The 26,150-nt window shown below is 45.0% G+C and overlaps 1 pseudogene; it reads left to right on the plus strand.

Annotated features, from left to right (window-relative positions):
* The first annotated feature begins 776 nt into the window (after nt 1–776).
* Nucleotides 777–26,150, plus strand: part of LOC123940668 — a 32,370-nt pseudogene continuing 6,996 nt past the window's right edge.

Genomic DNA, 26,150 nt, shown 5'->3' on the forward strand with positions numbered 1-26,150 from the left:
CAACAGGCATGTGTTTGATGCATGGCGCAGATGTCCTATGGTGTGGCTAATGTCATACCATTGACAAAAGAAGACAAGAAAAGGCTCCCGGCAGATGGCTTGGTGTTACATTTCCTACTACGCACAGTTGATTCCTGACAGCCCAAAGCAAACAGCAGCCTCTTTATCAGTGGGAGAGATGCAAGGTTTTATGTCGTCTCGAGCAAGAATTCCCCCAAATGGCTGTTTCGGGGTTCTTACCCATTTGTCAGTAAATTTTCTTTTTCATGGTTCTTTTTTTGTCACTCCTCAAAGATACTGTTGGTCTCAGGGCTCAGGGGCAATGATTGTTGTTCTTCTCAAAATAAAGGTCAGGGTCCTTTGTACGAAGTAGAGTTTATGACCCACATAAAGCTGGACCAACACGATCTCTACTAAACGGCCGCAGAAAATACCTCCCACATTTGCTTGTCACATTTGGCCAGTTTGTATATGAGAAAGTCTCCCGGGCGTAAGAGCATATGAAACCACACAATTACGGCCTCTTGCTTATCTTTTTATAGACAGGTCTAAGAGATCCCCAAATGTTAGCCAGTGCTTGGACCATGAAGGGGAGTCAGTTTAAAAAAAAAAAGAGTTATTTTTTTTTCTTTTGTTGATCATTTTCTGCCATCATTTTCAATGTCTTCAGCAAAGACCCTGACACTAGGAAGATACAGTTTCTGTTTATAAAGGCTGGAGAGCCTGCTCTCACCCTGGCTGATTTCCGGATTTCTTCTGGCTAGCACGGGAGCACCATGGCGCTGAATGCCAAGCAGGTGGAGGTTGACCCCTGCCTGTCTGACCCCATATCTGGGTTAATCTCCATCAGCTACCTGTCAGGTGGGAAGCATCACTTGGCCTGATGGCCACCGCAGACCGTTCCTTTCCAGTTATTATAGGTTGCCACGGAAACAAGGATGTCTTAATGTTAGGAATAATTTGCTCCTTAATGGAAACAGCCTCTCTCTAAAAGAAAGTTAACTAGGAAATCATTTGAGTCATCCCCATTTGCTGTCCCCCACCCCACCCCCGCCCTACTTTCCTGTTTGCCTAGAGGTCTTAATTTTGATGATCTATGAGGTGTCAGCCAGAAGGTCTTGTGCTCTGCTGCAAAGCACTATAAAAAGGCAGATGTATGACTGTGTCATCCACAAATACCCCAGAAAGTTAAGTGTTAAACCAATGTTAATAATAAATGTTTTCCTCCCAAGTAGGTTACGGCAGGATCACCAGAGCCCTTTGAAGTATAACAAACTAATAAAATCCCAGGGAGCTCAGGAACACCTACCCCTGTCATTGTGTTTATGGTACGGTCAGGAGAGTTATTCAATGCTGTTCCATTTTCCCTGAAACCCTTGGATGCCCCTCCACATCTGAACTTGATCTCCAAAGATGGGAAGTCTGGGGACGGGAAAGCCCGAGGGAATGGATAAATGACTCTTTAAAAGTCTTTTTGAGGAAACATGGCCACTAACCCATCACACTGTCTCAGTGCAGCACCTGCCATGACTTTGCTACAAGGCCCCCTTGATCTAAATGGGGGAGGTGACCCAGGTCCTGCCCGGCCTCCAATCATAAGGCCCTGTGGTGGTCATTTAGGAGCCACTGGTCTTCACTCTGGCTCTTGCAGAGGTTTGTCTAAAGAGAGCCCCCAGGTGGGGAGCAAGAATTAGAAGTGCAAGAATTAGAAGCTTACTTTGTTGCCCTATCTTTGTTCAAGAAAATTCTAAGCCAAAATTCTCTATTCTGGCTCGAACAGTTGTAAAGTCTTGATTGCTCCTTATCTTCCATTGCTTCTCTTCCAATAGGTAGAGTGTTTGTGACTGTCACTATTATTGTATTCTATTTGAAGATCCTTCCTTGTGCAGGAAAAAGAGTCAGCATCATGGGGAAAATGAGCCACGGTCAAGAAATGAAAATGATCCGGTTTTAAGCTAGGTTCCCCAGAAGCAGATCCTGACAGATTAATCCAGTGAAGGTGACTCATTAGGAAGTGTTCCCGGTGTCCTCCATGTTCTGCAGGGTGGGGAAACAGGCCTGGGAAGGGAAGAAGAACAAACAAGACTATGATGTCAAGCCAAGTCCCTAGGAGGGTAATGTTGGCACAGAATAGGTCACACCTAAGTATCCCCATCAGGAATGAGGGAGTTGGAGAGTTTATATCCCTCAGTCCTTGGTTAAAGGGTACAGGAGTGGGTCATATGGGACATAGCCAAAGCTGTTCCAGTAAGTAGCCTGTGGCTCGTCCTCTGACATAGAGATGGAGGTGGGCCTGGAAACGAAAGCATCAGGAGGACCCTTGTGCCCAGCAACAGCAAAATGATTGGACGGAATAGCAAATTAGGACTGACAGCCACTGCTATACGCCCCATCTGCAAGGGAAGAAAGCAGGGAAGAAAGGCCGAACTTATTTTCAGGTTAATTTGTTTGCTCATCACTCATTCACTCACCTGCTACATTGCAGTCATTGTGCTAAATGTTGGAGGTGCAAAGGAAGAAGAAGACAAGGCCAGTCTTGTAGCTGAGAAGCTAAAGTGTCATAGGGTGGGTGGGGAACACATACTGAAATTTCTGTCCCCTCCCCCCCGCCTCAGGTTTGGACCCAACTATTCCTGGCTTCCATCTAGGTCTGTCCCATGAAGGGCCAATCCTTCCACCTGAGGAAGCTCTCTGTATAATTACATAATCCGTGGGTCACAGGGCTGGGCCACTTAATGCTAATACTGCACCTAGAGATCTCTGGATGAAAAGCACTACATGGGTGCGAGGTATTATTAGTAAGAAAGGTGGTGTTTAGTAATACCAAAATAAATAGACTGACGGGAGTTTTGCTCTGCATTCAGGGAAGTGTTCTGGGTCTCGTAGGCCCTTTATCTAAGAATCAAATGCTCCCAGCATCCATAAAACACTCCTGCCCTGGTTTGTCTTAGGACCTGAGCATTTTCCTGGCATCTGCGCTTTGGTAAATGCCCTGCTGATTCCAAGGACGGTGGCTGCGTGGGCAGCATCTCAGCAGCAGCCCAGGCAGACGGGTTACCTAAGGTCACATCCATCTATTGCCCTTGACCAACAGGCCAGGGCCAGGAAGGAAGGAAAAGGAATTGGAGTGGAGACTGAGAGCGAAGCATTTTTTATCTGTAGGGTAAAGTGGGTTAGGAAAAGTATAGTGTCCCTGACCCTCCATTCTTTGGACTGAGGACTTGAAGTTCAGAAGAGGTCTTCAAGGTAGGCAGGCCAGATAAAACAGAGGGCACATAGCTATACCTACACCTCAGATAAACCATGAATATATATATATTTTTTAGTATAAGTATGTCTCAAATAGCTCATGGGATATGCTTATAATAAAACCTGATCTGTTGCTCATCTGAAATTCAGATGAAACCGACATCTTACATTTTTATTTGTCAGAGTTATCAACCCTGGCAACCCAACACCCAAGGTCTTCTCCAGGAAGACTTTACTCCTTTAATTCCCCGCCTAGGTGAGAAACAGAAGGCCTGATAACCATGGGGGACTCCATTTCAGCCACATGGTGTGGGGGGGGTTCGGATCTCTCCAATCCAGCTATTTATCTGAAGTCAATTAAAATCACTTTTTAAGATTCTCAACTGTTGCTGGGATAAGGAAGGTGGACTCTAAACTGTTCTTTAACTCGTTCTTAAGTTCCCTAATGCCAAGCAGAAAGCCCAGCTGCCTTGGAGAGATGGCTGTCAAATGTGTTCACGGGCAGGAAAACGAAGGCAGAAAAATAACCAAGGTAAGACCTTCTTAGCAGGGGCTCAAATTCCAGGATTTCTTTTTTGAATGTAACTCCTTAGATTTTTTTCATCTGTGATCAGCTTACCCTATGCTAATGAAGACAACAATGTTTTATGATTTTTAAACTGACAGAATGAAAAGCTTATGTAAAATTATATGCTGTGTACAGATTTTAAAGCCACAGGGAAGTACAACCATCCCCAAACCTCAAATTTTTCAGCCTCTTTATCTTGGCATAGTAGTTTCTCAGCAATTACTTCACTGAGCCTTGACATGGTCTTGGAGGCAAGGTGACACAAATGTTACCCTCCCCTTTGGCAGGTAAAGCAGGTCAGGTCAACACCTGTTGAGGGCTTTGTTCAGGGTGATGGATAGTAAGGGTGGCAGAAATCTCATTTATGGCCCTGGTCCTTCCCATCTGAATAAGCTGTTAAGAAATAGACCTGCAGACAGAATCTGGACTTGAGGGTCGAGGTCTGGGGTATATCGCTTAAGAATTCTAGACCTTGCCTCCCATAGTATATCCAGTAGAGTCCACACATTCACTCCATAAATCTTATTGAATATGTATGGTGTGTTGCGCATGGTCCAGGGTCTGGGGACGTGACTGAGAGAGGCAGACAATGTTCTGGCCTTCATGGGGCTGCCACCCTGGAGGTGGTGTTAGACAGTGGCAAGTGCTTCTGAAGATAGGGACAGAAGGAAAGGGTGGGGGGTGAGGCTGTTTTATGGAGGGTGAAGAAGAAGCTCTTTCTGGAGAGGGGATGCCTGAACACAGGTGTCACGTGCCATCTGGGTCCTTGCCTTAGCAGATGGAGGGACGGAAGAGCTCCAGTATGGGAACAAGCTTGGTGTCTGAGAGATGGCAGTGGGGCCCGAGGGCCAGAGTGGAGCTGAGAGGCTGCAGAGCAGGGCAATGGGGTCTGAGCACCAGGCAGGCCATGGTCAGGAGTTCGGATTTTATTTGAATCAAGATGGGGAAAGCATATCTTAGCCCTTCTCACCCTCTCCTGTAAAGGTCAAGAGAGAAAGAGGATGTGGGCTCAGGCACAGACCAGGTGGCATGGAGAGTACATGGAGACATTCACAGATAAGGACCAGGAGTCCCTTGGCCTTTGGAAGGGGGCAGATGAGATCCCTGGTTGCTGCTTCCTGTTCAAGGTTTGGTTCCTGGAGCGTGGGGTTTTCCCAGGATGTAAAATTCTCTTCCCTGAAGCTTCAGGTGCTTCTCCTAAAAGCGACTACGTATTCTGAGAAGGTTTCAGATCCTGCTACAGTGATTTTTAGGCCCTGATGGCCTTTTGACACAGGCTGGAATGTCCCAGTGTGCTCCTGCAGGTTGCCAAGGAAAGATAGTCCAAGTCTGACCCTGAGGGTAAACAGAGCCGGGCCCTGGCACCGCGGCCAAACATTTCAAACCCCAGCTCCTTGGCCTCGGGAGAAGATCAATCTGTCTCTTTATCAAGGTGCCGTGTTAGAACATTTAGACTCGTGGTTCTCAAAGTGTGGGTCCCCCGACCAGCGGCATCAGCACCACGTGGGAAGTTGTTAGAAATGCTAAGTCAAAAACTCTGGAGGCGTGGGTGACTCAGTGGGTTAAGCCTCTGCCTTCGGCTCAGGTCATGATCTCAGTTCCTGGGATGGAGCCCCACATAGGGCTCTCTGCTCAGCAGGGAGCCTGCTTCCTACTCTCTCTCTGCCTGCCTCTCTGCCTACTTGTGATCTCTCTCTCTGTCAAACAAATAAATAAAAAAAATCCTTAAAAAAAAAAGGTCAGCTTTCCGTGTGTTGACAAGTATTCCTAGTGATTCTGATATTGTGCAGTTTGAGAACCATTGTTTTAAGGGAAAGCTGGGCAGATGGCTTAAAAAAAAATCCTGCTTTAGTTAAGAGCTGGCTCTCGTGTAAAGTCAAATCAGAGCAAACACAGAAACCTTCAGGGCACGTGGATATGTGATGTCAAAACCCCAACCAGCCATTGAGTCTAACATCTGAGTTGTAACTTCCCCAATTCAAAGAACTCTGTGATGAAACATATTAATAGAGAATAACCTCTAGCTACTTCTCCCGAATGGGTTCGGAAACCTTAGTTTACCCTTGGCGCACTCTGGATGCTCCTGGAGTGTATATTCATTCATTCATTCTCACACTCAGCTGCTGAAGACACAAAGATGGTAAGACCCTGAAGTAGCTTGAATCAAGGAGAGGACTGTGACTGGTTAATGAAACATTACAATTCAGGGTAGCAAATACTACAAGAGAGCTGTGGTTTGGGGTGAAGGAGAATAGGGGAGGAAGGAGGAGGGGGGTCCTCAGTCCAACCAGGAGGAAGGAAACATGGGAAGTTGGCAAGGGTTAACCCAGTTCACCCAGGCCAGTGGCTGAGTCAAATCATGATGCAGTCAGATGGGAAAGCTCCAGCCCACATCCCTGGCTTCTGCTGGAGAGCAGAGCCCAAATATACCCCATTGCCACAAGCGTGTGCTTGGGCTGTGAGCAGGGAGACCGCAGGAGTAAGGGTACCACTGGCAGCCCCAGTCCCTTTTCCTGATTGGGGTTCCCCCTGGCTGGTTGGTCAGCTCCAAATTCCAGCACCTGCTTCTGGGCACCCCGATAGACACCCCCAAACCTCCCTTCTTCCACAGAGTTCTGTCCATTTGAAAGTACTTTCAATTGAGCAAGGAAAGACACGGAATAAATTCCTGTTTATATAAGCAACAATTCCACAACTCCAGGCCTTCACATACAGCCCTACTGGTTCTACTCTTACCCACAGTGTGGTCCACCTTTGATAATTCATTTATTTGAAACTATTTATTCTGCCAGGCTCTGACCCAGTGGCTCCCTCCCCCTCCAATATGTTACTGGTGGTTGATAGTTATGGGAGAATTTTTAGACTCAGTTGTAATAAAGAATGTAACGATAAACTACTCTTTTCCCCCTCTCAAATTAGCAATGGTTTGTTTGAAAGAAAACAGTGTGGAGCCTGTAGGATGGACATGTATAGTACCACGATTAGTAATAGTGCCCGGGACAACTTTCTGGAAAGTGAATTGACAGCATGCATCAGAACTAAATGTTAAAGCTGATTGAACAGTTTATTCTAAGGAAGTCATTGGGGATTTAGACAAATATTTATACCAGCCACTATTTATTGAGCACATACCATGTACGGTGCATCAAATACATCAATCATCTCCTCTAGCAGCCAAGATGTTCACCAAAACATTGTTTTTCATGACAAAAAAATCAGAAACGAGTGACACTTGCAATAATAAAGAATGCTTAACAAATTAGAGTAAGTCCACAGAACATAATACTATGCATTAAAAACTGTTTTTTTAAAGAATTTTGAATGCTGCACAAAATGCTCTTATATATAGAGTAAGATTTTAATTTCTAAAATATATATAATAAACATATGTGCATTAAAAATAACCAAGAGATGGGGTGCCAGGGTGGCTCAGTCTGTTAAGCATCTGCCTTTGGCTCAGGTCATGTCATGATCTCCACGTCCTGGGATCAAGTCCTGTGTCTGGCTCCTTGCTCAGTGGGGAGCCTGCTTCTCCCTCTCCCTCTGCCTGCTGCTCCCCAGCTTGTTCTCTCTCTCTGTCAAATAAATAAATAAATAAAATCTTTAAAAATAAATAAAAATCACAAAGAGAGATAAACCAAAATACTAGGAGGTAGAATGGGAAATTTCATTTTTTATGCTTTCTCTATTTCCCTATTTTTCTACAATTGGCATGTATCCCTTTTTTAAAGACAAGGTTATAAAAATTAAAACACACACGTGACTTCCCCCTGGGTACAAGGAGCTCCTTCTCTTGTTGTTTCTCCAAACAGCTGTCTCCTGGTCCAGTTCTGGTGAGTCACCCACCTTGTCTGTTTTTTATTTTCTCTTTGCAAAATGGACATGATAATCCCGGCCTTTCCACCTCATGAGATAGTTCTATGTCGCCGTTACCTCCTGCTTGTAAAACCCCAGGTGAATGCTAATTACTGTTATTACTAACACACTAATGCTTTTGGGAGAGGTGAGTCACAGTGACTGTGACATCACTATCGAGACTCACATGAGGAAGGAATGGTCTCCTGGGACAAGGTTTCCCATGATGCCTCCTCTTCCCAGAAATCGTCCTCCTGTGTAGGTGTCCAAGAGGCACTGAAGGGGATATGTATATCCATTAGCTACTGCTGGTGACAAATGACTGAAAGCGTCAGCAGCAGACAACTAAACCTCTAATCACACACTGCAGGTCAGCCACATTTTGAGATGTTGGGTGGCATCAGCTGGCTTGGGCTCCAGGCTGCCGTTGGGGTCCAGGTCACACATGTCTCTCATCTTCCAGGGACCAGCAAGCTAGCTGGGGCATGTTTTTCTCCTGGCAATGGCAGAGGCACAGTAGGTCACACCCAATCACACCAGCATATTTCAAACCGCTGTATGCGTCACATCTGCTAAGATCCCTGGCCAAGCCCAAAGTCTTGGGGCAGAGAAGTGTTCCCTTCCAGAAATTATAGGAGGATACGCAAAATCACACAGCAAAGGGTATGGATGCGTCAAAGGTGGAGATTGAGATCAGTGACTCAATGTGGTGTTAGAACGGTTGGGAAGCTATTAGCCCCTGCCCATCCAGACTGAAGGAGCAGAGGGATTGGAAGTAGGGGCTGTGCCCACGCTACACCCTTTCTTCACTCATGAGCAATATTTATAGGGGGTTGGGCTTGGAGCTCGGTGGGGCTCTCACCTGGGCCACAGCACAGGCGAGCATGAAGGCAGGACTCTGTGCCATCCATCTGTTTTCCTCGTCTACTTTATTTCCAAACCTGCAGCCTGGAGCCATATTTTAAATGCTTTTTAATTGGCAGCATTCCTGTCTCTTGTGTTGCCATGGTTTTAAAAGGTTGTGTGTATTTTTATCATCTCAAGACCACATCTCAAGCACTTCTCTGGTGTGTAAACATCTTTAGTACTGGAGTCCTCCTTGGGGAAAGCTGGCCTAGAAGGATCCATCTGATGGTGTGGTCTGTCGCCTGGGCTGGGGGTCCACACACCAGGACAGCACCAGAGGAAGGCAGGGAGTTGAGGGAGCTTCTGCTGGGCTGAGGAGATGCCTCCACAGAGATAGCAGAGACAGAGCCTAGTGTAGGGAGCTGGGAGGCAGCCAGCCATGCACCATACCTGGGCTCCAGGGTCCCAGTCTTAGAGGTGATGAACAAGGCCAGGCCGGAGGGCTGAAGGACCCAAGTGCAACCTGTGACCCTGAAACATGGGGCCCAACATCGACCAAGGGGCTTTCACCAGCAGAGAGCCTGAGTTAGGATGACTTCTTTTAAATGCAACCCAGATGAGGGGTGTCTGGGTGGCTCAGTGGGTTAAATGCAACCAGATGACTCGGCACAACTACAAAACAGGAGTCTCCTTTTCCTTCAGAAAAGAAGCAAATATGTAAGAGGAAAAGTTGACATAGTATGGGATTCTGCCAAATAAAGCAACAGAAATGTCCCTGTTGAGTTTATACCTGCCTCACAAGAGCTCCCTGTCACTATCAAAGGTCAAGGTTAGGCCTCAGTCTAATTGTGAGAAAAATCACCAAATGTGTCCCCAACACCTAACCAGGACTCCTCAGAACTATCAAGGCCATTGACAACAAGGAAGTCAGAGGAACTGCTACGGCGGGGATGATCCTAAGAAGGCCCGGGGACAAAGTGTAATGTAGCACCCTGGATGGGATCCTGCAGCAGAAAGAGACATTAGGTAAAGACCAAGGAAATCCAAATCAACTATGGACTTTTGTTAATAATGTATCAATATTAGTTCATTAATGAGCCCCACATGGGGCTACTCAATCAACGCAGGGTTTGCTTGGGATTCTCTCCCTCTGCCTCTCCCTCTGCTTTCTAGATAGATGATAGATAGAGAGATAGATAGATAGATAAAATCTTTTAAAAATATGTTAGTTAATTAATTGTAACAAATGTACCAGCTAATACAAGGTATTTATAAATATAAAAAATGGGGTATGGAATGTATTGGAACCTTCTGTACTATCTTAATTTTTCTGTAAACCGGAAACCGTTCTAAAAAATAAAGTCTATTTTTAAAAAATCAAGCGCCGAGAGCACACACTTGGAAGCCAGGTTGCCTTGGGTCCAGTCCTGTCTGTCATCACCTTGGATAAGCCACTTAACCCTTCTGTGCCTCTGTTTCTTCACTGTCGAATGGGGATGATCCCAGTAGCTCTGCCTCTCCTGGGGACTAAACTCCAGACAAGGGCCTGGCCCAAAGTGAGTGCTGCTAGTTCTCATTTAATACCTAAAACTAAGGTCCCCTTGCTTGTTCTGTGGAGGAAGAAGAGTGCACACTAGACAAGTTTTTGTTTTTCTTAAAAAAAAAAGAGGAAACAACAAGGTGGGTGAGGATGTGGAGAAAAGGTAACACATGCACACTGTTGGTGGGAATGTAAACTGTGCAGCCACTATGGAAAATAGAATGGAGATTCCTCTCAAAAAATAGAAATAGAAATACCATATGATCCAGTAATTCCACTCTTGGCTATTGACCCAGGGAAAACACTAACTCAAAAAGATACATGCATCCCTATGTTTACCGCGGCATTGTTTACAATAGCCAAGACACGGAAGCAACTCAGGTGTTCATCAATAGACAAATGGATAAGGAAAATGTGACACACGTGCGCATACATGCATGCACACAGAGAGGAATATTATGCAGCCATAAAAAGGATGAGAGTGTGCCATTTGAGACAATATGGATGGACCTAGAGGGTATTATATTAAGTGGAATAAGTCAGGCTGAGAAAGATAAATACTGTATGATTCCACTCATAAATAAATAAAAAGCAGAATCAGAACTATAAATACAGAGAACAAACCGATGGTTGCCGTGGAGAGTTGGGCAAAATAGATGAAGAGGAGAGGAAGATACAGGCCTCCAACTATGGAATGAGTAAATCCCAGGAATAAAAATCAGAGCATAAGGAGTACAGTCAGTGATATTGTAATAGGGATGTAAGGGACAGATGGTAGCTATACTTGTGGTGAACATAGCATCACATATAAACCTGTCAAATCACTAAGTTGTACACCTGAAACTAAAGTAACATCGTGTGTCAACTATACTCGTGTGTAAAAAAAAAAAAATGGAGCATGCTCAGGGCTCACTTTGGGCTCTGCTGTCATGTAAACCTTGCAGCCTGTCCCCTCCCTGCAGCATGGCTTGAGTTCAGCTCCTCCTGCTCTTTTTCGTGAATGTTTCCTATCCTTTGCCAGGCTCAGATGAAATGCCCCAGGTTTGCTGGAAACCTCCACCAGAGTTGCTATCAGCTCAGGTAGATTCACTGCCTCCTTCTGTCCTCCCTCTTCCTTCAGTCCTGGGAACATCCTACTCAATCTGGGATCCAACAATATTCCCAGACACCCCCAATCACAGCACCCTCCCCCAGCTCCACATCGTCCAGCTGCCTCTTCTGCCAGCACGGACACCCGTCCAGCTCTGAGCACCATGGGAAGGAAGGGCACGTCACCGCCCAACAGGATGCTTGGGAAACGCGTGTGTTCCTTATTGCTCAGGAAGAGGTCTCCCTCAAGAACAATCCTGAACGTGGTCCAAACGGTTGAGAGCTTGACATAAGTCATCTTCCTGCGAACATCTGAAAAAAGCCCGTGTCCAAGGGGAATCAGGCACACACATCTGCTGTTTCCTTCAGTCCAGAGCCTGGGTTCCTGGAGCTATTTCCTGCTTGCGCTCACAGCCACACTCCCTCTCTGGGGCTGCTAGGTCAAATGAAAGCCAAACGCTGTTCCGACGGGGCCGCCCCTGAAAACCTACAGTTAGAGGATGGGGCGGAATCTCCCAATGCTATTCCCCAGTGAGTTTCCCCACCCTCTACTGAAAAGGCCTATTTTTTGTCCAAACTCCCAAGACACTAGCGAAGGGGGTTGTTCACATGACCCTCATTTTACGGGTGAAGAAACAGAGTCCTTCAGGAAACAACAGAGATTTCAGGCATGTTTCCTCTTTGGGGATAGGGTTGCCATTCCCCATCCACCTTCTGTCTGGGCTTAGCTTATTTTCTTTGCTCTCTGTCATGGTGGTACTTAGCAATGACCTACATGGACCACATGCCTAATAATAACATGGGCTTTATTAGCACCTAACATTCGAGAGCCTCTGGGGATTTGGCAAAAAAAATATTTACTAAATCATCTGCTTGTTGCAAACAAACCCTCATGCCTCTGGGGCAGCCTTACAGAGAAGAGGCTGTTGGCTGGGAATACCTGACAGCAGCCCCTTGACTTTCTTTCTTTTTCATTTTTTTAATATGGAAATCCTGCCCATGGCTCCCTTGCACAAGGTGGTTATTTAATACATACAGCAACTAGTATGCTCAGGTATTGACCAATCAGAATGGAGGTCAACCAGGGTATCCAACCAGGTCACTAGGCCCACCTCCACACTCTGCTAGAGTGTTCCTCCTTTAGGCAGTGTTCCTAAAGCTGCAGGATTAGATGAAGGTCCCGGAAATTCCAGGGAAGGAGTCTAGGTGGTCGGGGCAGTGGGACAATGGCTGTATCACGTGACAGGGACATAATTCCGTGTTTAACCAGTGGACTGTCAACCCTAAATGCACACATATTCTCAATTCCTAGAGAGTACAGATTCATCCTACATGGCTGGACATAGACTTGTCCCTAAGCATACATGATGGTTGGTTATGGCAGGTGGCAAGGAGCAGAAGAGTTTGGATTCAAGAACCTTGAAGATTTCATTTTAGTACATGCCACTTCCCCTCTGGGCCACTGGAGCTGGATGTAGAATTGGAGATGGATTGGGTGAACAGGTGTGGGAAGTGAGTGTCAGCGCCAAAAGATAGCATGTGATGGTCAAACCTGGAGAAGCCCAAGAGTGTCCCCAAGTCCAAAGAACAAGTGTAGAGTTAGACCTGAGAGACAGGACAATCAAGGCAGATGCTGGGAAGATCCTAGAGCGTCCTAGAGGGTCAAGAGGACCAGAGCATAGAGAAGTAAGGGAGTCTAAATCCTTTGCCTCAAAAACTCTATCATCCTTGCCTTGGGAAGCTTAGCATGGCTCAGTGTAAGGAAGGGGTGGAGCTACTCAATACTCATAACCTGCTTGTGCAACGATTTTCCCGAGTGTTAGCAGCTAGCTCACATAGCAAGTTCCTTCTAGAAAAGTTGTTCCAGATGCCAAAGCTGATACATCAGAGACCTTCATTTGAAGGGCTACTTCCTACCGGGAAAAAGCTTGATTGGGATGAGTGATCCTTTCCATCAGAGTTCAAATTCTTTATGACTTTGGCAATACAGAAATTCTAACATAGTCATTTTCCAAGTGGGCTGGAAGGCCACTGGTGGGATGCATGAATTCTGTGACGGATGCAAATTGCTCTCCAAACATGGGAGTCCTTACTTCTGCTTGTCTGATTGAATGCCACACCATCCTTCAACTGTCGTTTATGAAGAACTCACCACTTCTTACCAGTAACTTATTAAGTGAATCACCAAGGATGACTGAATTTGGAATTTGCAAACCAAAATTAGTGTGTGACTAGAATACTTTTACTCTGCATTCTGACCCAGATTCCGTCAGCCATGCCACATGTGGCAACTTGCACAGCTCCTTCTGGGCATGCCTCACTGTGCATGGCCAGAATGCCCACACTGAGGAGGAAGCAAGCTCCGTTATCACTTTCATCAGTTGTTGCTACTATGTTATCCATGTACTGCAGTTGGTAACCAATTATCTGATCTTCTTTTCAGTGCTTAGGATCTCATATTCATCCCATCGGTAGTTGGTGCCCATAATTGTCTAATAACTAGATTGGAAGATATGCGTACGTTGTGGTTCAGATAAGAATCATCGATGTCCCTATTGCAAAAGCAAAGCAATATATTATATGTTAATAAAAAATAAAAAATAAATTTAAAAAAATAAAAAAATAAAAAATAAAGATAAATAAAAATTTTTAAAAAGCAAGCTACTTGTCCAGTGATGCTATTGCAAACAAGTTCTTATCTTTTTTCCATTGGAAAGTTTCTCTAAATGTAATTTTATTTTTTAATAGATTATAAACTCCTGGGATTCAAAAGTCAACATGATACTAAAGGCAGAATTGAGACATTTCGTTCCCACCACTCCCCAGTCTACACGGCTCGTCCACTGCTCACCCTAGAAGTCACCACTATATTTGTCTCCTGTAAACCCCTCAGTGTGGCTTTACTCCAATGCAGAGTATTTTCTTCAAAAAGAGAGGTTTTTAATACTTCACTAATGAACAGAGCTCCCCTGACCCCACATTAGAGGGTAATATTAAATAAGGTGGATAAATTCAGAAGTGACCCCAGAAGACTGAAATTGCCTCTGAGGTTTATCTTCCTGTGACTGTCAGCAGCCGTGACCTTTTAAAAATATACCTGGGCTTGAGGAAGCAATGGAATAGTTTTCCCCTATGTCCCTCACTCTTCTGCTTCCTCCCGTGTTGACAATCCCACAAGGGGCCCTGACAAAGGTCCACCTCCACCTCCACCAAACTCACCTGTCTAGGGGTCCATTCACATCAGTGCCTGTGGGGATGGGTGAATGGATTGTCATGTGTACAATATTCAAGGAAGAAGTGGCTGGCTCATTCAAATCAAGTTTCTTCTAACTGGAAACAGTGGAGAAATGGATCCAGTGGAGAAATATGATTCTGGACGATGTCCCAAACATGTAATATCCAGCCTATTTATGGAGCATGTATCATGTGCCAAGTGTTATGGGGGGTGCCAGGAGGAAGGGTGAGTCGGACACAATTCTTGCCCTCACAGGCCTCACAGCCTCAGGAGAGGTACAAGACATTGCTGTAAGAGTCGAGGAGGGGCCCCTAGCTAGGATGGAGGGCTCAGAGGCTTTTTGGGGAAGGCCTCATCAAAACTGCGACAAGAGGGGCAAGAAGGCTCAGCCAGACAGTGAGTGGGGGCCTGCGGTGGCTTTCCATGCTAAGGCCTCAGCATGAGCCAGTCATTCCTCCTCTCTACCTGGGACCTTATGCAGAAATCCTGGTGATTGAAGGAGTGACTTTAATGGAGGTGTGGGGACAACAGGAGTTGGGGTGTTTGGGACAGGGTGGGAGTGTAGAATCCCTCATACCACAACACATGGACACGGGCCTCATCCTACTCCAGGCCAGCGCAGTGGTGGGGGTACCAGGCAGCAGTCAGGAAATTAAATGCCCTCTCTCCTGAGGACCCCCAAGTTTATTCTGGGCACTTCATACAATGTTTTGGAAACCTCATAAAACATCATAGCAATGAGAACTTCCAGAGAAAGGCCTCAAAATGTCTGTGAGTCCGAAGGTGCATCAGTCAGGTTGCCAGCAGAAAAGCAGACAGCACGTTCATAGCAGGATGATCCGGGGAGGGGTTATTTATAAAAGTGTGGGTATGTGGGAGCACAGCCAGTGGTACAGAGGCTGGGGCCTCACCACTTTCAAGCTCAAAGGAAGGAGATTGGGGCTAGGTACCGGAATTTGCAGGGAGAGGGTGTCTCGTTAGGCCCCTGGGTCTTGAGAGGAGCAGTGGCCTTCAGCAGAGGTGATCTTGGGTATAGAGAGCCAGGGACATAAATTCCTCAACCTTACTCTCTTTCCTTCTGGCGGGCCTCCCATACAGCTGAAGCCAGTCCTAGGAGAGGGCACAGGGCCTGCCAATATGGTGCGAGACAAGGAGAGTGGGGCAAGGATCTGGAGGGGCATAGGTGGCAAGAAGACGGAAGGAAACCCACCAAGCCTCGCTTGACTCAGGACAGCAGGAGACTGGGCACGCTTTCTTCTCTTCTTCATGCTTTTCTCTGTTTTTCTAATATTTTCCAAATGAGCACATGTGACTCCTGGAATTGCAGGAAATATGATTTTTCAATTTAAAAAGCCAAAACACCAAGCATATCAACAACCATAACAGCAACAAGGAATGTGTACTGAGGAGACCCCGGTGGGCTGTATAAATGCCTTTATTAATTAGTGCAGAAAAGGGGGTGCTCACAGAAAATTCTTTCGCATTCTGAACAGCCAGCTGACCCTTTCTCACAGAATACTGATCACAGGTAGAGCAAACGCAATCGGCGTTCTCACCTGGGCCTTGAAGAAAGTGACACCCAAGCCCCTCTAACTTCTCCGAAATGAAGCTTATATAGAGGGACGGTGTCATAGGGGAAGCCACTCACCATTCCAGGGATGTGGGTTCAATCCCCAGCTCAGCCATTTCATTGTGGAGGAAGCTCGACAAATAGACTGTGAGTGTTGCCCCTGTTTCTCCCCTCCTGAAGGCACCATGAGGGCCCCTGGCCTTGCAAATTGCCAGAAGCTCTGTAAATATTACTTGCAAATGAAGGAGAGGAGGGCACAGAAGATAATAGCCACCACAAACGGCAAGAACAAATGTCCCAGCTGCTCCCTCTCTCACGGCCACATCTGGGAGGCCTACAACACTGATCGCCCTTAGACGGAAAGAACACACCTTCAACTTGGGTGAATTGGGGAGAAACCCATGCGCCAGAGGCAGGTGCAATGGATTCCTCTATGTTCTGTCAGATGGCCTCTCTGTCTTCTCTTGTTTCTCTGCCTTCTCCACCCGTCAGCAACCTGGACTCAGGGAGCCCGGAACCCAACCAGGAGTTCTCTTATGCAGCTCTTTCCCTCCCTCCAGGGTGGAGGTAGACCCTCAGGTTTGGGGCCTTCAGAGACTTCAGAGGGCAGAACCTATGACACCCACCTTTCCCTTGCTGCCTCAGCCATATTTGGAAGTGCAAGTTCAGTGTGGGATTGTGCTAAAGCTCCCTGTCCCTTGAGGAAGGGACAAGATGGATGAGCCCAATGGAAACCCCATCTTACCATATGAGAAAAATCACGGCAGAAGAGTGTGTGAGAAGAAAAGGGCACCTGGGTGGCTCAGTGGGTTAAAGCCTCTGCCTTCGGCTCAGGTCATGATCTCAGGGTCTTGGGATTGAGCTCCGCATCAGGCTCTCTGCTCAGCAGGGAGCCTGCTTCCCTTCCTCTCTCTCTGCCTGCTTCTCTACTTGTGATCTCTGTCAAATAAATAAATAAAATCTTAAAAAAAAAAAAAGGAAGAAAAGGAGGCAAGACGAGGAGATGGGAAATTCACAATAAAGACTGCATGAAGCCTGAAAATGTGTTCACATTTTGGTACAGTCCTCAATTCCTTTAACAAGCAATACACTTACAGCTGGAGCCTGAAGGTTTTAGGGCCAAAGGGAAATGCAGGTGCTGAGGAAAACTTGTCAGATGCTAGGCCCTCCCCAGACCCTCCCACCTCTCATGACTTCCACAACAGCCGGGAGAGAAGAGAGGGAGCCACATGCCGAGCCTTCTTGATACTCGAGACCATTGCACCTGTTGTCCTCCCTAGTTTAATATATATAAGCCAACCTACAGCATTTTGGTATTGAGAAAGCATGAGTGCAGGTCATAGGGACTTCAGGAAGAGAGCAAGGCGTGAAAATGGAGCACTTGTCCCTCCTGCAGAATGGGGTAGTGACTCAAAGTATGGATTTGGAGATCAGATCGAGAAGGTCCAAACCGCATCCCCTCTGCCTCTTGTCAAGGTGGTCTAAATCACTTGGGCCCTCTGATCTACCACTATAAATAGGATAACTGGTTCTTAAGCGCATCCTAAGGTGATGCAATGTAAAATACACAGCACCAACTTGGACACATCCTTGCCTTTAAAAAATTGACCCTGAAACTAATCAAGCCTCTGGATCTCTTAACAGTTTACAGAAAATATAGGGATTGAAGAAGAAATTAAGCAACACTATAAAGACAATCAGCCCAACCCAGAATGTGGGATGTTCTATAAGATAAATGACCTAGTATCCATGACAAATCAATAGCATGGAAAAAGGGAAGAAAAGAGTGGAAATTGTTAAAGAATAAAAAAGACCCAAGAGGGGCACCTGGGTGGCTCAGTCAGTTAAGCATCTGCCTTTGGCTCAGGTCATGTTCCCACAGTCCTGGGATGGAGCCCCACATTGGGCTCTCTGCTCTGCAGGGAGTCTGCTTCTCTCTCTCCCTCTGCCCCTCCTCTTGTAAAATCTTGAAAAAAAAAAAAAGACTTAAGCCATAAGAAGCATCAAAATAAATGCATGAGCCTTGTTTAGGTTCTGATTTGAAAACAAAACACATCAAAACACACTAAAGAGACATCTTTAAGAGAACTGATCTAATATGAAGGAATGACTGTTAATTTTGTAGGAGTGATTTGTGGTAGTTACATTTCTAAAAAGTCCTTCCAATTACAGATGCATTTTGAAGTATTTACGGCTGAAATGACATGGATCTGGGATTCACAGAGTCAGGGAGTAAGAGGGGATAGTGTCAAATGACTGGATCTGGCAATGAGTGCCTGAATTTTCATCACACCCTTCTAGCTGCACTGTGTATTTTCTGAAAGTCTTTGTAGTCAAACCTTTTATGAAGTCACTACTATATGACTACAAATAATGTGACGTGCTGGATCAGACACCTTTGGTGCTATCTCAGCATCTGTTGGGCTGACCAGGGCTTGCATCCTTGTCTGGGAAGTAGTTCCCGGCAGCTTTGACCTGCTTCACCTCCAGAATGAGCCTTGGGTCTCTCCCACTTGTGGCAGGGGATGCAGGGTTTGTTATTCCACCAGGAGGAGCCCACAAGTGTCCAGGAATTAGTGCTCCATGAGCAATAAGTCCAGGTGCCTTGTTTTAAAGGTGCGTAAACAGACCATGTAAAGGAAAAGGACACTTTCATGACAGCTGATGGGTGACAGAGCTGAATTAAGGATTCTGTCTTCATGGCTTTCACAGCATCCAGCAGAGGGCTTTGCCCACAGTAGGCTCTTGATAAGGAAACTTTGAATGATTAAATAGAGACCATAACAACACAACACAACACAAGTAACAATAGAAAGTTCTAATACTAGGTCTTTTTACCCATATGACTGATTATAAGATTCCAAAGTATTATTTGAGAAAATGAGTACCTATGAAGGAAGACAGTCTTTTGTGCCCCAACAATACACTTCTACATTGGTGGTAAAACATCGAGCTTACTGTTTCTTAGCTCTACCTTCAACATAATGAACCCAAGTGTCCATGCAGGTAGGTGTGTGTGCAAACAGGTGTGTGTGTGCTCCATATTGCTGTAGATAAAAATAGCTTATGAGCTTGGAAGAACAATCCCCTAGTTCATTCTAGGAACTTAAAAAAAATGCTTGTAGTGAAGAACAGAATCTCGGTTTTGAAAATAATTGGCATTTCCCCCCAAGCACAAATATTTTAAGTATTAACATAAGTGAGATAACATGCAGAGGCAACTTCTCCAGCCCAAGTCCTTGTGACTACAGGAATCCGTTCCTTCTCTTCTCTTTCCATGCTCTCCTGGGGCTTTCAGGATGCTGCGACGAAATCTGCAGGATTGCCAAGGTTTGAAAAATAAGCAACTTGGCTATCAGGTAAAAATAAACAAAAGATATCCACACCCTTTATTTTTGCATAGAAAGCAAGGAAATATTTTTTATTAGAAAACTGGCAAGCAGAAAGCTGGTTGAGTGATGAAGGTTCCAACTGCAGGCTAACGTGTTTAGCCAGGACCAGATGGTTCAGAGGACTGGTAATGAGATCCAAAGTATTCTCTATCTAGGTCAGCATTGAATCCAGCCTAGGTCATAAATTACAGAGAGTGGTATGGGCAGATGTGTGTTCAGGAGCTGATGGAAATGAGAGAATGTTCTGAGATAGACATATCTGACTTTGGTTCTAATTTGTCTCCTTTTTGGGCAGACTTTTGTCCTGAGTTCTCAGATGGAGTTGTCATGGAAGGAAAACTTTCTGTATATGATAGATCTGCAATTGTGGTTCTTTCTCAAAAGGTTACAGAATGTCATTGACTTTCCAGAACTTGAAAGAAAAATACAGTGTCAGGGCCCCTGGGTGGCTCAGTTGGTTAAACTTTCAACTCTTGATCTCAGCTCAGGTCTTGATCTCAGAGTTGGAAGTTCAAGCCCTTATTAAATTTTTTTTTTTAATTTAAAAAAAGTTAGAAAAAGAAAAAAAAACACTGAACCAGAATGCAGGGAATCCTCTCATACATGGCAGATGAGTGTAAATTATTACTGCTTCTCTACAGATAAATTTGACATATATATTAAAAAATCCCTAAAAGTTGCACAGTACTCCACTTCTAGGAATTTATTCTAAGGAAATAATCAAGGATGCACCCTAAGATCTTATTTATATTAAAAATAAAGATTAAAAAATAATAATTTTTTTCAAAAATAGAACAATGAACTAATCTTATTGCCCAACATTAGGGGATATTTAATGCAATTCCTATCAAAATACCATCAACTTTTTTCAAAGAAATGATCAATAATCCTAAGTAGTACTGGCACAAAAACAGACATATAGATCAGTGGAACAGAATAGAGAACCCAGAAATGGACCCTCAACTCTATGGTCAACAAATCTTTGACAAAGCAGGAAAGAATGTCCAATGGAAAAAAAGACAGTCTCTTCAACAAATGGTGTTGGGAAAATTGGACAGTCACACGCAGAAGAATGAAACTGAACCATTTTCTTACACCATACACAAAATAGACTCAAAATGGATGAAAGACCTCAATGTGACAGGAATCCATCAAAATCCTTGAGGAGAACACAGGCAGCAACCTCTTTGACCTTAGCCACAGAACATCTTCTTAGAAACATCACCAAAGGCAAGGGAAGCAAGGAGAAAAATGAACTATTGGGACTTCATCAAGATAAAAATCTTTTGCACAGCAAAAGAAACAATCAAAACCAAACAACAACTGACAGAACGGGAAAAGATATTTACAAATGACATATCAGATAAAGGGCTAGTATCCCAAATCTATAAAGAACTTACCAAACTCAACAGCCAAAGAACAAATAATCCAATCAAGAAATGGGCAGAAGACATGAACAGACATTTTTGCAAAGACAACCAAATGGCCAAAAGACGCATGAAAAAGTGCTCCACATCTCTTGACATCAGGGAAATACAAGTCAAAACCACAGTGAGATATCACCTCATGCCAGTCATAATGGCTAAAATTAACCAGTCAGGGAATAACAGGTGCTGGTGAGGATACAGAGAAAAGGGAAACTCCTCCACTGTTGGTGGGAATGTAAGCTGGTGCAGCTACTCTGGAAAACAGTATGGAGGTTCCTCAAAACTTGAAAATAGAGCTGCCCTATGACCCCACAATTGCACTACTGAGTATTTACCCTAAAGAGACAAATGTAGTGATCTAAAGGTGCACATGCACCCGAATGTTTATAGCAGCAATATCCACAATAGCCAAACTATGGAAAGAAACTAGATGTCCATCAACAGATGAATGGATAAAGAGAATGTGGTATATATATATACAATGGAATACTATGCAGCCATCAAAACCCCCAAATCCTGCCATTTGCAATGATGTAGATGGAACTAGAGGGTATTATGCTAAATGAAATAAGTCAATCAGAGAAAGACAATTATCATATGATCTCTCTGGTATGAGGAATTTGAGAGGCAGGGAGGGGCTTGTGAAGGGAAGGGAGGGAAAAATGAAACAAGATGGGACCATGGAAGGAGATAAACCATAAGAGACTCTTAATCTCAGGAAACAAATGGAGGGCTGCTGGGGTGGGGGTAGGGTGGCTGGGTGTTGGACATTGGGGAGGGTATGTGATATGGTGAGTCCTGTGAATTATGTAAGACTGATGATTCACAAACCTGTACCCCATAAGCAAATAATGTATTACATGTTAAAAAAAAAAAGAGGTGGAAACATCAAAACCAAAAAATGATGGTGTGATGTACTGTCCTCAGCCATTAAAAACAATACTGCAGAAATGTATTTATTGACATAGAAAGACAAAAGCTGGTTATAAAGTAACCTGACCTCACTTTTGCTTCCCTAAAGCTTTTTATCCACACGTGCATATGCTTAGGTGCTTAGAAAGATGTATGAATAATTGGTCACAATTATCTCTGGGTAATAGAATAAGAGGCACATTTTCTTTTCTTCTTTTAGGTATCTCTGTTTTCTAAACTTTTTAAATAATAAATAAGAATTTACTTTTATGTGTCCGCTTGAAAGGGTATTTAAAAACAGAAATTAAGAGCTAGAATTAGAGGATTCTCTGAAATAGCCAAAAGGCAGGATGGTGGAGGTGTCATCCATGAAAGAAAAGAAGTATGGGAAAGGAACATGCAACCTACTCTGTGCTCCTTCAAAGGAGATGGGATGTAAGGCACTGAGCCTCAACGTTGCATGGAACAACCCCGCCATGGAGCTGAAAAGAAGTCTCTGTGGTCTTCCCTCAGCAAGGCAGGGCTGTCATTGCATCTTAGAACGGCCCCTGAGAAGAAGACTTCCACCAGCGGGGGATGGACAGGGGTAAAGGCAAGGGGGAGGGGCAGCTCCTGGGCTGGAACAAAACCCAGGACACCAGCCTCTTTCTTAAAATCTATACTTCTTGGCTTATTCCTCATTGATTTAAACATGTAATTCCCTAATCCCTCGAGAGTAGTCTTTGAAAGTATGGAAGGAACTCATATAAACATCAAGAGAAAACGGAGCCAGCCAAAGGGGGATATTCCCCCCAGCTTTCTCATTCCGAGATGTTTCCCTCTACCAACTGACATCTCAGCACTGGCGGAGCCCAGCTCTGGACAGATACTCCTTTTTCTCCTTGTCCCTCTGAGGTCTGGAACAAGCGTCCTCCTCCCCCGCTTAGCACATGCATGTCCTTAGTTAAAGTGTGAATAGCCGCCCAACCTAGGATGGTAAATCCACACTGGAATGCTCACATGAGCTCAAAAACAAGCGAGGCAACAACCCAACTGAGGGTTTTGAGCTTCCTCGGTAAAGACAGGGCTGATGTGCAGCTTTCAGCACAACAGGTTCCTGGGCTCTGGCATAGCGGACTCAGGAGTTAATAAGACATATGTTTAGAGGTGATGCCGCCCAGAATTGAGAGAGCCATGGTAGACCAACACAGGCATCCCCGGGCCAGACGCTACTTAGCACTGTTGGGGGCAACACACGAAAGGCTTTGGGAGCACCCAAAGCTGATTCTGAAGAATTTGGAGACCAATGGCACTGTTTACGGAGCTGCCTAGGACAAGTGACATAAGCTCTCAGGGTCTTAGTACCTCTGTTTGTAAAGTGAAAAATAACAGAAACCTGGAGAAGTTGTAAAAATTAAAAGAGGGGCGCCTGGGTGGCTCAGTGGGTTAAGGCCTCTGCCTTCGGCTCGGGTTATGATCCCAGGGTCCTGGGATCGAGCCCTGCATCAGGCTCTCTGCTCCGCAGGGAGCCTGCTTCCTCCTCTCTATCTGCCTGCCTCTCTGCCTAGTTGTGATTTCTCTCTGTCAAATAAATAAAATACTTAAAAAGAAATTAAAAGAGACACTGAGGTCGAGGGCCCGGAAAAGTCTCACAGAGACATGCAGCACAGGGCTCAAGAAGATCTGCCCGTATCCTATCCTCTGACTGTCTTCCTGGGAACAAAGACAGTTCATCATCCACCCCAATATCAGCCCTTCCTTCCTAGCTGGGCAACAGCTCCCTGGAATAGAGCTTGCATGGTCCAGCCTCCCCTGTAGGTAGCTGTGGCCATAAGAGGACATTCTGGCCCTTGGGACACTCCATTTACATGGCAGTGTCCTGTGCATCTGGTGTTTTTGGGGAGGAGTGGGCCTCTGTACCCCTCCTCTTTCTCCTGGGCCAGAGCATCAACTAGATAGCTGAAGCCGAACGGTCAAATGATGGTATTGGGCCATGAGCTCAGGACGGCAGTGATAAGGCAGAAGGAGCCTGAATCCCTAAAGAGCTTCGCAGAGCCACCACAGCAGCCCAGACTCCCTAGCTCTGGATGCATTTACAGGGCTGTCAGATAAACTTCTGTGTTGTTTCAGCCACTGTTGTTTTAGATTTTCACTCACACAGATAGAACAGATCCAATCCGAACTGAAACATCACTCACGCTATATGTAAAGCTGGGAAAATAATGATGAGCAGCTAACCACCCTAATAGTAATCTTTCACGTTCATACAAGCTCCCCACCCACTGGGCCCTTTTATTTATTTTTTTTCCATTTTATTTATTTTTTCAGCGTAACAGTATTCATTCTTTTTGCACAACACCCAGTGCTCCATGCAAAACGTGCCCTCCCCATTACCCACCACCTGTTCCCCCAACCTCCCACCCCTGACCCTTCAAAACCCTCAAGTTGTTTTTCAGAGTCCATAGTCTCTTATGGTTTGCCTCCCCTTCCAAATTTTTTTTTTTAATAAACATATAATGTATTTTTATCCCCAGGGGTACAGGTCTGTGAATCGCCAGGTTTACACACTTCATAGCACTCACGATAGCACTTGCCCTCCCCAATGTCCATAGCCCCCTCCCCCTCTCCCAATCCCATCTCCCCCCAGCAACCCCCAGTTTGTTTTGTGAGATTAAGAGTCATTTATGGTTTGTCTCCCTCCCAATCCCATCTTGTTTCATTTATTCTTCTCCTATCCCCCTACCCCCCCATGTTGCTTCTCCATGTCCTCATATCAGGGAGATCATATGATAGTTGTCTTTCTCCGATTGACTTATTTCACTGAGCATGATACGCTCTAGTTCCATCCACGTCGTCGCAAATGGCATGATTTCATTTCTTTTGATGGCTGCATAGTATTCCATTGTGTATATATACCACATCTTCTTTATCCATTCATCTGTTGATGGACATCTAGGTTCTTTCCATAATTTGGCTATTGTAGACATTGCTGCTATAAACATTCGGGTACACGTGCCCCTTGGGATCACTACATTTGTATCTTTAGGGTAAATACCCAGTAGTACAATTGCTGGGTCATAGGGTAGTTCTATTTTCAACATTTTGAGGAACCTCCATGCTGTTTTCCAGAGTGGTTGCACCAGCTTGCATTCCCACCAACAGTGGAGGAGGGTTCCCCTTTCTCCGCATCCTCGCCAGCATCTGTCATTTCCTGACTTGTTAATTTTAGCCATTCTGACTGGTGTGAGGTGATATCTCATTGTGGTTTTGATTTGTATTTCCCTGATGCCAAGTGACGTGGAGCACTTTTTCATGTGTCTGTTGGCCATCTGGATGTCTTCTTTGCAGAAATGTCTGTTCATGTCCTCTGCCCATTTCTTGATTGGATTGTTTGTTCTTTGGGTGTTGAGTTTGCTGAGTTCCTTATAGATTTTGGATACTAGCCCTTTATCTGATATGTCGTTTGTAAATATCTTCTCCCATTCTGTCAGTTGTCTTTTGGTTTTGTGAACTGTTTCCTTTGCTGTGCAAAAGCTTTTGATCTTGATGAAATCCCAATAGTTCATTTTTGCCCTTGCTTCCCTTGCCTTTGCCGTTGTTCCTAGGAAGATGTTGCTACGGCTGAGGTCGAAGAGGTTGCTGCCTGCATTCTCCTCAAGGATTTTGATGGATTCCTTTCTCACATTGAGGTCCTTCATCCATTTGGAGTCTATTTTCGTGTGTGGTGTAAGGAAGTGGTCCAATTTCATTTTTCTGCATGTGGCTGTCCAATTTTCCCAGCACCATTTATTGAAGAGGCTGTCTTTTTTCCATTGGACATTCTTTCCTGCTTTGTCGAAGATTAGTTGACCATAGAGTTGAGGGTCGATTTCTGGGCTCTCTATTCTGTTCCACTGATCTATGTGTCTGTTTTTGTGCCACTGGGCCCTTTTAGATCACACAGTCCCCAACTGACCAGGGTCTCTTTAGTCTATATAGCAAGTCATCACGCACCCAGAAGGGTTTCCCGCTGATGCAAGGAACAGGGATCCTCTATTGGCACCCAGCACAAGAAGACCCCAGAGTCTCTGAATCTGTTTGAACATCAAAGACAGATTATGGACCACGTCTTCCTTATCCATTTGTCCCTTGCTCTATCAGAAAGGATGAATACCCAACTTTTGTAGCAACATGGACGGGACTGGAAGAGATTATGCTGAGCGAAATAAGTCAAGCAGAGAGAGTCAAGTATCATATGGTCTCACTTATTTGTGGAGCATAACAAATAATGTGGAGGACATGGGGAGATGGAGAGGAGAAGGGAGTTGAGGGAAATTGGAAGGGGAGGTGAACCATGAGAGACTATGGACTCTGAAAAACAACCTGAGGGTTTTGAAGGGGCGGGAGGTGGGAGGTTAGGGGAACCGGGTGGTGGGTATTAAGGAGGGCATGTATTGCATGGAGCACTGGGTGTGGTGCAAAAACAATGAATTCTGTTATGCTGAAAAG

Source organism: Meles meles, chromosome 4 (genome assembly GCF_922984935.1).
Source record: "Meles meles chromosome 4, mMelMel3.1 paternal haplotype, whole genome shotgun sequence".
NCBI lineage: Eukaryota > Metazoa > Chordata > Mammalia > Carnivora > Mustelidae > Meles > Meles meles.